Source organism: Notamacropus eugenii, chromosome 6 (assembly GCF_028372415.1).
Source record: "Notamacropus eugenii isolate mMacEug1 chromosome 6, mMacEug1.pri_v2, whole genome shotgun sequence".
Lineage (NCBI taxonomy): Eukaryota > Metazoa > Chordata > Mammalia > Diprotodontia > Macropodidae > Notamacropus > Notamacropus eugenii.
This window is the reverse complement of record NC_092877.1, coordinates 338,593,492-338,607,106: the sequence shown is the minus strand read 5'-3', so window position 1 is coordinate 338,607,106 and position 13,615 is coordinate 338,593,492.

The window sequence follows — 13,615 nt, the reverse complement described above, 5'->3', positions numbered from 1 at the left end:
GATCTTACTTGATATACCTTTAGTGAGCATTCCCGGACATGTAGGCAGCAAGATGGAGAACTAGATTTTTTTTTCTGATCCCCATGCCCTCTCAAACTTTGCCAAAATATAAATTATGCACCAAAGATAAAGCAACTTCAGCTGCCCCATGGTCCAAGACACCCAGAATCCAAAAGAAGGTTAAAAAAAAATCCATGAAGTGATGCTCACTGACCTTGAAATCACTCAGCACCCCTCCTACACCTCCCACACTACTAGCCTTGAAACTGCATTAGCAGACACAAGAATATGGCACAGGCTTCCAACAAAATGCACCCCTATATCCTAGTCTCCCCTCCCTTTTGCCAGTGCCATGGAGACTGTGGTACCAGGTTGTGGAAATTTGCCCTGATCAGGACTGACAGCCAGCACAGCCATAGCCCTTTTGGACCAAAAGCCTTCCAGGAACCATAACCCTGTAGCACCAATGCAACAAAGCTCTGAACAGCTGGTATTAGGTCAAAGAACTAGGAACAAAAGGAGTGGGACCAGGACAGGACATTGTGTATGGGAGGCTCTGTACCACTCCACAGAACCTAAAGCAGACCACATCTGAGAGTAGTTCTGTCTACTCAAAAGTTGCTTGTGGCAGAGACCAAGGCTGTGAATCATGAATTACCCAGCATAGGAAGAGACTGAGACACTTGGAGATCTGCGCCCCCCCCCCATGAAACCATCAGAGGAAACAGAGTCAGAAAGTGCGTAGGAAAATTTTTGAAGGAAAAAAAGACTGAAATTACTAAAGATTTCAGGAAGAAAAAAACCTCAAAGACTATGAATGTAAGCAAATAAATGAATAGGGAAAATAGTAACAAGGGAAGGAAATATGGACTCCAGATCTAGTAAATGAGTTTGAACATCTGTGAATAAATACGGCAAGACAAAGAAAAACAAAAAGCTTCTAGTGTTTCTTCATTACAAATAAGGTTTGCTCTTAGTTTTAGATTGATAGCATATACCATATTAAGAAAAGGTCTATTTATTCTGACACTTCTTAGTGTATTCTTTTAAATTGAAATGGGTAAATTGCATTTTGTCAAAAGCTTTTTCTATATCTATTGATATAATCATGTGATTTCAATTCATTTTATTAGATGAGCCAAATGATATTATGAGTAGACAATTGGTCTCAAAGTCAGGAAGACCTGGATTCAAATCTTAGCTCTAACATACACTGGATGTGTGATCTTGGACAAATAACTTCAACTCTCAGTCTCCTAGACAACTCACTAAGATTATAAGTTGCAAAAAGGGTGCTGATTGCTTTATTACAGGGAGTCTCCTTACTTCCTCAATGAAATCATAGGTCCAGTCCCTATCTCCTGGTTATTAATATGGATTCTTATGGTTAAAGTTTTCTTAATTTTGAACCAACTCTACATTTTTGGTATAAACCAATTTGGTCATAGCATATAGTCTTTTTTTACATGTTACTATAATCTCTTTGATAATATTTTATTCAATATTTTTGCTTTAATATTAATTAGGGACATTGGTCTATAGTTTTCTTTATTTGCTCTGTCTTCCTAATTTGGGTTTCAAGACCATATTTGTTTCATAGAAGGAATTTAGTAAGATCCCTTTTTTTCCTATTTTTAAGCAGTTTATATAAAATTGGAATGAATTTTTATCTTAATGATTGATAGAATTCACTTGGAAATCCATTAGGTTATGGGTCTCTCCCTCTTTAGGATTTCATTTATGGCTTGTCCAATTCTTTTCTGGGAGTGAGATCACTTAAATTCTCTGTTTTTGTTCTATTATTCTGGACATTTTATATTTTTATAAATATCTATTTTATTTAGGTTGTCAGCTTTATTTGTGTGTGTGTGTGTGTGTGTGTGTGTGTGTGTGTATATATATGTAAAAGAGTTTCTAATAATTTCCTTATTTCCTCTTAATTTGTTATAAATTTTCTCTTTTTATTTTGATACTGCAAATTTTTCCCCCTCTTTTAAAAATCAGATAACCTTATGGTTACCTATTTAATTAGTTTCTTAAAAATAATGCCTAGTTTTGTCAATTCATTTTTTTTTTGGTTTTCAATTTTATTAATCTATTCTTTGATTTTCAAATTTTCAATTTTGGCATCCAGGAGATTTTAAAATCTATTTCTTTTCTAGCTTTATTTCTTCTTGTTGTTGATGAAAGCTTTTAGTAATATAAAATTTCTTCTAAGGACTGCTTTGGCTGCGTTACAGAAATTTCATTATGTTGCCTCACTATTGTCATTTTCTCTGATGAAATTATCTATTATTTCTATTATTTGTCCTTTGACTTACCAATTTTTTAGTATTAAACTATTTCTCCATTTAAGATTGAACATATTCTGTTGGAGAAGATGTGGGAAAACTGGGAGACTAATGCATTGTTGGTAGGGTTGTGAACTGATCCAGTCATTCTGGAGAACAATTTGTAACTATGCCCAAAGAGCAATCCAACTGTGCATTGTCTTTGATCCAGCAACACCACTACTAGATCTGTATGCCAAAGAGATCATAAAAAAGGGAAAAAGACCTACATGTACAAAAATATTCATAGCAGCTCTTTCTTTGGTGCAGAGTTGGACACTGAGGGAATACCCATCAATTGGGGAATGACTGAACAAGCTGTGGTACATAAATGTAATAGAATACTATTGTGTTATGGTGGACTTCAGAAAAACCTGGGAAGACTTATGTGAACTAATTCTGAGTGAAGTGAGCAGAACCAGGAGAACATTGTACACAATAATACCAACACTGTGCGATGATCAATTATGATTGACATCTTTTTTTAGCAATACAATCATCTGTGACAGTTCCAAAGGACTCATAATGGAAAATGTTACTCATATACAGAGATAGAACTATGGAGTCTGAATGCAGATTGAAGTATATTATTATCACTTTTTTTGGTGACTTTTCTCTTTTGTTCTGTTTCTTCTTTCACAACATGGCTATTGTGGAAATATGTTTACATGATTGTGCATGTATAACCTATATTATATTGCTGGCCATCTTGGAGAAGGAGTGCTGGAAGGGAGGAAAAATTTGGAATTCAAAATCTTATAAAAAATGAAAGTTGAAAATTGTCTTTGCATGTAGTTGAAAAAAATACTATTTATAAAAATTTTTTAAAAAGATTGAACATTTTCTTCAAAGGCTTCTTATTGGTCATAAATTTTATTTTGTTGTAGTCTCTTAAGGATGTGTTTGATATTTGTTTTTCTATATTTGTTAATTAGTGATTTAAAACATTTTTATATGACTATAGATAGCTTTAATTTCTTCATCTGGAAACTGCCTGTTTATATCCTTTGACTATCAATTTGGGTCTAAATCACTATTGATTAGAGAAATGCAAATTAAGATACCACAATATACCTCTCAGATTGGCTAACCTGACAAAACAGTAAAATGATAAAGGCTGGAGAAGATGTGGAAAAAATGGAACAGTAATGCATTGTTGGTGGAGTCATGGATTGATCTAACCATTCTGGAGAGCATTTTGGCACTATACCCAAAACACTGTAAAACTGTGCATACCTTTTGATCCAGCAATACACTTCTAGGTCTGTATCCTAAAGAGATTGTAAAAATGGGGCAAGGACCCACATGTACAAAAATATTTAGAGCAGTTCTATTTGTGGTGGCCAAGAATTGAACATTAAGGGGATGCCTATTAATCAGGAAATGACTGAACAAGTTGTGGTACATGAATGTAATGGAATACTATTGTTTCAAAAGAAATGATGAGCAGTGGACTTCAGAAAAACCTGGAAAGACTTTCATAAACTGATGGTGAGTGAAGTGAGCAGAACCAGGAGAACATTGTGCACAGTAACAGCTACATTGCGCAATAACCAACTTTGATAGACTTAGCTTTTCTCAGCAATGTGATGATCTAAGACAATTCCAAAAGACTCATAATGGAAAATGCTATCCATATCTAGAGAAGGAACTATGAAGTCTGAATGCAGATTGAAGAATACTATTTTTTCCTTTTCTTTTCCTTCTTGTGGGTTTTCCCTTTTGTTCTGATTCTTCTTTTACAATATGACTAATGTGGAAATATGTTTAATATGATTGTATATGTATGGCCTATATCAGATTGCATGCTGTCTTTGGGAAGGGGGAAAGGAAGGAGGAAAAATTTAAAACTCAAAATCTTATAAAAGTGAATGTTGAAGACAATAAACAAATAATTATTTTAAAAATAAAAGGGGTACCTTAAGGAATCCACCTGCCATGATTTTGTTGTCTATTTGTCTCTTTATTTGAACGTTCTTTTCTTTAAGCATTTGGAAATTAAGCTAATGGTGCATATCTATTAAATATTCATATTATTTCACAGTCTATCATGCCTTTAAGATAATATCGTTCCCCTATTTATCTTTACTAAACATTTTTATTCTTATTGTTGTTTTGTATAAGATTGCTACATTTGTTTTTTAAATTTTTCCTGAAGAATAGTAAATTCAATCCCTCGTTTTAACTCTGTGTCAATCCTTATATTTCAAGTGCATTTCCTGCAAACAACACATTGTGGTATTCTGCATTCTAATCCATTCCGTTTGTTATGCTCTTCCATTTTGGGGTGAATTTATCCCATTCATCTTCATGGTTATGATTATTAATTATATATTTCTATTGCTGATATTTTCTTATACTTTTTCTTCTAATTGATATCTGTCCTCTCTTTTCGAGGAATAAAGAGGCAAAAAAAAAAAAGAATGTGATCTATCCTAATGATCTATAATTAAAATATTGTATCCAACTTTTTTGTTTGTTTATGGTTTTTAGGGAGTCTACTGTTTCTTTAATTTTCCCTCCTTGATCTGATTTCCATGCCAGTTTTTGATAGGAGATATTTTATATTTTCTATTTTTTAAAATCTTTTGATTTTGTATTAATATTTCTTGTCTCACAGACTCATAGAGTTACATTTGGCCCATTTTAATTTTGAGGGAGTTTGTTACTTGGATAAGGTTTTCTATTTTCTATTCTAAGCTAATCATTTTCCTTCTAATCCTTTCCTCTAGAGCTCTAATTTCTCTTATATAATTTTATTTTTTTTATCTCTTCCTTCATTTGTTCCAGAGACTTTCATAATTTTTGTGGTCAAGCCATTTTTTTTCTTCCAAGGCTATGTCTATGATGATTATGGAATAATTCTTTTTGTCTATGTGTAGTGTATGTCTTCAGTGTTTCTTCAGCTATAATATTTCTCCATAGTGCTTGGCAAATTCTATTTGCCTATAGCTCCAGCCATAGTTCCTGATTTGGGACTAGACTGAGTCTTATCTCTTCCTCTTGAATGGAATCATCAGATCCTGTTTGCTTCTGACTTCTATTAATTGTGATTTTGCCACTGATTTTGCCTTCCTTCATGTGTCTTGCTCAGAGTGTTGGCAGGTTTCAAGCCTTCTAGACTGTCCCAATTCTGTGATCTGTGGTCTTTAAGGCCTTCTGGATCATGCTAGGCCAGGTTGCTCTTGACTTCCAAACTCTCCATCCCAAGGGCTGAATCAGTTGTCAGAATGCTATGGCTTACAGACACTGAAAATTTCCCCCATCAGTTCACTCAGGGCTTTTTGCCAACTAAATAAAGAATTCTGCAGACTTCAGGTAGCCTTAGAGCATCCCTGGTCCTAGCACTGGCCAACTTCCGACCTATTTACCTGGTCTCACTCTGGCTTCTCTGGTGAAAACTCCCACAGACTTTCTAGCCATCTTTTTTCATAATCTTAGGCAGCATGAAAGTGTTTACTATGATTTCTCTTTGGCTTTCTTGATCCTTATCAAGTCTCAGGTTCTTTTTTGATCTTTGTTGAAATACAAATGGGAAAGCTATGACTGGTCATCTGTTCAAATCTTCATCATCTGCTCAAATCTGCCTGGAGCACTTAATTTGTATCTCACCTTTTATGCCCCTCAATCCCTGCCTTAGAGTATTCTCTTTATGTATATGTCATATCTCTCCCCTCAATAGAACGATAGCTCTTTAAGGAAAGTAACCATTTAACTATGCCCAAAACCTTACTTACTCATTGTGGGCACTTATTAAATATTTCCTGATTTGAATTGAGTTAAATGTATTGGTAAATACAATTGAAATAACAAAGCTTGAAGTCAAATGAATTCATTATGGAAAACTTCCTAGAAGAAATGAGCTCCAAACTACATTTAGAAGTTGGAAAGAGCCATGAATGGGTGAAGTGAGTTAGGAGATTATACTACAAGTTGGGAAGGGAGAGGGAAGGCAAGGGTATAGGTAGGAAGGAAGGATGTAACACATGACAGTCAATGGTAAACAGATCAACAGATTAACTTCATCAAACTGAAAGGTACATATAAATGAGTCATGAGAAAGCTGGTGAGATAAGGGAGGTGCAGTTGTTCCCAGGCATTGAAGGGCCAACTAAAAAGTGAGAATTTGATATGAAGGACAATAAGGGAGTCATTGTGAGTTCTTGAACAGAGAAGATAAATTATGTTTGAAGGAGATTATCCTAGCAATTATGTGTAGGATGGATTTGAGGGAGGAGAGGCTAGAGGCAAGGAAACCACCCCAGAGGCTATTTTAGTCATGTAGGTGTGAGGCAGCAAAGGCCAAGACTGGGGTGGCAGCCATGGGAATGGAAAGGAACAAGGTAGATTGCAGACACGCTAAAATTAGAATCATCAAGTTTCAGCTTTGGAAAAGAATGAGTTTAAAGATAGAAAAAGGACTCCACTTGCCATAGGGTGGTGTCATAGAAAGCATGCTGGATATTAGAGGATTGAGGTTCAAATGAAGCCTGGAGCTTATTACTTTTGTGACCTCGGTCAAGTCACTTAACCTCCATGGGCTTCAGTTTCCTCATCTTTAAAAGGAGGAGTTGGATAAGATAATTCCAAAGTCTCTTTCATCTCTAAATCTAGTATTCTAAGTCTGGGGAGCATGATTCCTTCAATTCAGGAAACGTTTAATAAGTGCCTAAAATGTATAAACCTGTGTGAGCCTCTGGGGAATACAATGACAGATTAGTGACCTGGTTTCTGACTTTAAGGAGCTTATGTTTGGAGAGGAGAGATATGATATATAAACAAATAAGGATAACAATACAAGGCGGGGAGTGATGGATGCAAAAGGTGAGATACAGATCAAGTGCTGTAGGAAAATCTGAGTTTGGGGTATCTAGCTAAGATGAATGCATAGAAGGTCACAGCTTTTCCATATATATTTCAGTAAAGATCTAAAAAGAACTACAGACTTAGTAAGGATAAAAAAAAAATCCATTGATGGCAATGGCGAGAGTGGGGAAAGATGCCTGTTTGTAGTGAAGGCAATTAGTCCAGTGTTGGTGGAATACCCATCAACACTGGTCCCTCCCTGACAGCGATTGACTCATTGATTGTTGCTGCTAGTCAGAAAGGAGGGCTTAGCAAATAGGAACACAGTCAGACATGGTAGAGGTGAGACTAATTAGATTGATACCCCAATTCTCAAAAAAAAAGAAAAGGAGCAAGAAAAAAACTTTAAAAAGAGCAAAACCAAAAGAAACAGGTCTGACAGTATTTTGGAAGCCAAGATTTTTATGGAGGAGGGTGTGGTTATTCCCCAAGGCAGCAGAGAAGTCAAAGATGATGGAAATTAAGAAAGAGTCACTGGATTTGTCAATTTTCTGAGGTCATTAGTAACTATAAAGCAGGAATGGTTTTACTAAGGGCATCAAAATCTCATGGTTCTTGGTATAAGAATAATTCACTTTTATACAGCATGTCCTAAAAGTCTTAGTGCAGTTTTAAGGTATTAAAGCTTAAACAAGTTCCCCTTCTTCCATCCTGCTTTCCTACTTAGAATTAAAACTGCTTTAAGACTTTTGGGATGCCCTGAATAGTGTTGAAAATCTGTCTATTTATCTATCTATAGAGAGGAACAGAGGGAAGGAGGGAGGGAGAGAGACAGAGAAAAACATAGAGAGAAAGAGAGTCACATTGAGTCTCAAAACAACTTCAAGGGGTAAATATTACAGGTATTATTAAACTCACTTTGAATTCTTATATGAGAAAACTGAGGCTGAGAAACATTAAATGACTCAACCAGCAAGTATTAAAAGCAAGATTTGAATGCAGATTTTCTAATCTTTACATGCTATCCACTACATAAATTAATTTACTCAGTTGTCCTATAATGTAGATTATAGATCAATATAGTTATCATCCCCATTTAGTAGATGGGAAAGCTTAAGGAAAACATTTAGTAACCAGGAAAACCAAGAAAGAAGTTAGTTGATTTTCTCAGAATAATTAACTGGTGATAAACGAGACTAAGATTCATCTCTCTGAACTCTCCATTCACCAGCTATTCTGTTCTCCTTCTTAACAAGTAAAATGGGGTATTTTTGGTGGTGGAGATATAAAGGACTGAAGAAGTATGGTTCCTCATCATAGCATTTGAGGTGGAGGATAGGGGCATAGTCTGAATCTTTGATTTCATTTCCGTAGGGAACTTTCTCTGTGGAAATTCTTCCACTAAGGCAGAATGGCAAACTGTGATTTCCAAAGCTGGTTTGACAGTTTGGATGGTTATATAACCAGGACATATCAAAACTGGGAGTTGAATCCAGGTTCTCCTGGCTCCAAGACTGATATTCTATCTATTACATAGGTATGCCAGGGATTAGGAAAGAGAGCCGAGATAGGAAAGTAGTCAAAGAGAAGAGAAGTACCAAGAAAAGAAAGGTGGGGTCGCTGTGAGTTAGTCTTTCTGGAGATGTAACATTCCACTAGTCACAGAGCTCTTAATGCAGGCTACTTTGTTCCATCTTAACCAAGTGGCTCTTAATTATAGGTAGCTATAATATATACTATATTTACCACTAGTCTTACCGGAAATTTCTTGGGGGTGAGGTTAGGGGATCTAAATCTGTGATTTCATCCATTTGGGGAGTACCTGGTGTGGAAACTCCAGATAGAAGTCAGCTGCTCCTCTGTTACTTATAGAGAATTTTCTGGGGACACTGAGAGATTAAATGAGACTCTCCCAGAGTCACACAGCCAGTATATCAGAAAGAATTCTTGAACCTGGGTCTTTCTGACTCTCACCAGAGATCTTTAAGGTACCCAATAGCAACATGGGTCAAATACTAACACTGTCACTATATAATTAGGTAAACAGGTTTGGGGAAGCTCATATACTCAGTTTTTGATGTGTTGACTTTGATGTGCTTTGGGGATAAATAAGTAGAGATATACTGTGGGCAGTTGAAGATATGAGTTTGAAATTTAGAAGAGAGGTCAGGGTGGAGAGTTATCTGCATTGAGGCAATTGTTAAGTATTAGAAGGGAATTTGATGTCTGAAGGAGAACATGTAGAGAGAGGAGAACCAAAGACAGCCCTTGCTGCTACAACTCCACCTGTCAATAGCCTTCTAACAGGATTTCAGCCTCCAGACTTCCCCATCTCCAATCTATCCTTCATTTCAATTCAATTAAAAAAAAAACATTTGTTAAGCACCTACTATGTGAAGATACTGTGCTAAACCCCAGGAATATAAAGAATGAAATAAATATTTCTTTCTCTCCAAGAGTTTAATTTCAAGTAGGAAATACATATGTACACAGACAAAGGATAATCTGAGGGGAGGAGAAAGTACCCTGTGTGTGAACAGGGGGATGGAGTTGAAGAGGAAGGGTAACAGGAGGATGTGGTACCCTACCTGAACCTTGAAGGACATTAAAGATTTTAAGAGACAGTGCTGAGGAGGAAGTATGGGAGAATGAAGACAAAAAATGAGATGTTGAGTTTGGGGAACAGCTAGTAGGAAAGTCTGGCTAGACTATTGAGTGGATGAAGTCATTGAGTTTTAGTAAAGATGGATGGGAGCCAGAGCAGAGGGCTTTCAATTCCAGGCTGAGGAATTAGTATTTTATTCTAGAGGTACTACAGAGCCACTGAAAATTTTTGAGCAGGAGAGCAACATCCATTAACAGACCTGTGTCTTAGAAATATTGATTTGGCAGGTGGGTGAAAGCCAGATGAATTGGAGAAGGGAGAGACCTGAGGCAGAAAGATCAATTTGGAAGCCATTCCAATAGTCCAGGCAGAAGGCAAAGAAGCCTTGAATGAATTGTTAGGGCCTTGGCCATCAGAGTGTGTAGAAGGAGATAGATAAATGAGGCATTGTACAGCTGGACTTGACATGACTCATCAACCAATTGAAAATAAGGGGCGGCCAAGATGGCGGAGTAGAAAGATACACATATGCTAGCTCCGAACCCACAGCCCATAAAATATCTGTAAAAAAAGAACTCCCAACAAATTCTGGAGCAGCAGAAGCCACAGAACAATGGAGCGGAGGAGATTTCTGTTCCAGAGAGCCCTGAAAACCTGACGCAAAAGATTCATCACGCCCTGGACCCAGAGCGGAGCCCAGCCCTGCCTTGGCCGTGTGGCACTGAGAGGAGCAGATCCGAGCAGGCTTCAGGGACAGAATCTCCAGCGGCCGCACAGATCCCTCCACCCATGGGCACAGGGGTGGGGTGGGGTGAGAGAGAGAGTCTTTTTGGCTCACCAGGAGGGGAGCGGGGTGTCCCCATAACTCAGGCCCCCTCGGGAGGCAGCAGCAGAGGCAGCAGCAGGGGCGGGGGTGGACAAGGGCTCCCCAGGCAGGCAGGAGCTGGGATCCATTGTTGAAGGTCTCCGCATAAACCCCCCGAGGGAACTGAGCCCCTCGTGGCAGCCCTGCCCCCACCCAAGCACCTGAACTTAATCTCATGCTGAATAGAAGCCCTGCCCCCACCGAAAGCCCTGAGGCTGGGAAGCAGCATTTGAATCTCAGACCTCAAGTGCTGGCTGGGCGGATCTGGAGGCGAGGTGGGGGTGGAAAGAAAACTCAGAAGGCAAGTCACTGGCTGGGAAAATGCCCAGAAAAGGGAAAAAAAAAAATAAGACCACAGAAGGTTACTTTCTTGGTGAACAGATAATTCCTCCCTTCCTTTCAGATGAGGAGGAACAATGCTTACCATCAGGGAAAGGCACAGAAGTCAAGGCTTCTGTATCCCAGACCACCTAATGGGCTCAGACCATGGAAGAGCTCAAAAAGGATTTTGAAAATCAAGTTAGAGAGGTAGAGGAAAAACTGGGAAGAGAAATGAGAGAGATGCAAGTAAAGTATGAAAAAAAGGTAACACCTTGCTAAAAGAGACCCAAAAAAATGCTGAAGAAAATAACACCTTGAAAAATAGGCTAACTCAATTGGCAAAAGAGGCTCAAAAAGCCAATGAGGAGAAGAATGCTTTCAAAAGCAGAATTAGCCAAATGGAAAAGGAGATTCAAAAGCTCACTGAAGAAAATAGTTCTTTCAAAACTAGAATGGAACAGATGGAGGCTAATGACTTTATGAGAAACCAAGAAATCACAAAACAAAACCAAAAGAATGAGAAAATGGAAGATAATGTGAAACATCTCATTGGAAAAACAACTGACCTGGTAAATAGATCCAGGAGACACAATTTAAAAATTATGGGACTACCTGAAAGCCATGATCAAAAAAAGAGCCTAGACATCAACTTTCATGAAATTATCAAGGAAAACTGCCCTGACATTCTAGAACCAGAGGGCAAAATAAATATTGAAATAATCCACAGATCCCCTCCTGAAAGAGATCCAAAAAGAGAAACTCCTAGGAACATTGTGGCCAAATTCCAGAGTTCCCTGGTCAAGGAGAAAATATTGCAAGCAGCTAGAAAGAAACAATTCAAGTATTGTGGAAATACAATCAGGATAACACAAGATCTAGCAGCTTCTACATTAAGGGATCGAAGGGCTTGGAATATGATATTCCAGAAATCAAAGGAACTAGGATTAAAACCCAGAATCACCTATCCAGCAAAACTGAGTATAATACTTCAGGGGGAAAAATGGTCTTTCAATGAAATAGAGGACTTTCAAGCATACTTGATGAAAAGACCAGAGTTGAAAAGAAAATTTGACTTTCAAACACAAGAATGAAGAGAAGCATGAAAAGGTAAACAGCAAAGAAAAGTCATAAGGGACTTACTAAAGTTGAACTGTTTACATTCCTACATGGAAAGACAATATTTGTAACTCTTGAAACTTTTCAGTATCTGTGTAGTGGGTGGGATTACACACACACACACACACACATGCACGCACATGCACACACACACACAGAGACAGAATGCACAGAGTGAATCGAAGAGGATGGGATCATATTTAAAAAAAATGAAATTAAGTAGTGAGAGAGAAATATATTGGGAGGAGAAAGGGAGAAATGGAATGGGGTAAATTATCTCTCATAAAAGAGGCAAGCAAAAGACTTTTTAGGGGAGGGAAAAAGAGGGGAGGTGAGAGAAAAACATGAAGTTTACTCTCATCACATTCCACTAAAGGAAGGAATAAAATGCACACTTATTTTGATATGAAAACCTATCTTACAATACAGGAAAGTGGGGGATAAGGGGATAAGCAGGGTGGGGGAGGATGATGGAAGGGAGGGCATTGGGAGGAGGGAGCAATTTGAAGTCAACACTCATGGGGAGGGACAGGATTAAAAGAGAGAATAGAAGCAATGGGGGGCAGGATAGGATGGAGGGAAATATAGTTAGTCTTGTACAACATGACTATTATGGAAGTCATTTGCAAAACTACACAGATATGGCCTATATTGCGCTCCAAAGGGAGGGAGTGGGGAGGGAGGAATGAAGAGAAGTTGGAACTCAAAGTTTTAGGAACTACAGTCGAGTACTGTTCTTGCCACTAGGAGATAAGAAATACAGGTAAAGGGGTATAGAAAGTTATCTGGCCCTACAGGACAAAAGAGAAGATGGAGACAAGGGCAGAGAGGGATGATAGAAGAGAGGGCAGATTGGTGATAGGGGCAATTAGAATGCTTGGTGTTTTGGGGTGGGGGGAGGGGACAAATGGGGAGAAAATTTGGAACCCAAAATTTTGTGAAAATGAATGTTAAAAGTTAAATAAATAAATTTTTAAAAAAGAAAGAAAATAAGGGGCTAAGGAGTCAGTCAATAAACATTTATTGAGCACCTACTTTGTGCTAGGTGCTGGGGATATAAAAAGAGGCAAAAAAGAAAGTCCACACTTTTAGAAGCTCACAGTATAATGGGGGAAATAACAAGGAAAAACGATATGTAGAAACAAGCTACAGACAGGATAAATTGGAAATAATTAACAGAGGGAAGGCACTAAAGTTGAGGGGTCATCAAGGATATGCCAACTGGAAGGATGATGATATCCCTTAATAGAAATAGAAATTTGAATGAAGTGTGGGTTTAGGTGGGGGAAGATGAATATTATTTTGGAGTGGGTTGGAGGAACCAATGGACTATCTATTGAAAATGTCCAGTAGACATTGGTGACCAGCACTAGACTTCCAAAAAGAGCTCAATGCATAGATCTGTCCTAGATCTAGATATGTGCAAAGGGATGATAGTAAACCTCATGGAAGCTGAGGAGATCATTAAGAGAAAGAGAAGGGGAGAAGGCCCAGGACAGAGCCTTGGGGGACACCCATGCTTGAAGAGTGGAAGATGGGTTATTATCTAGAGAAGGAGACTGAGATGAAGTG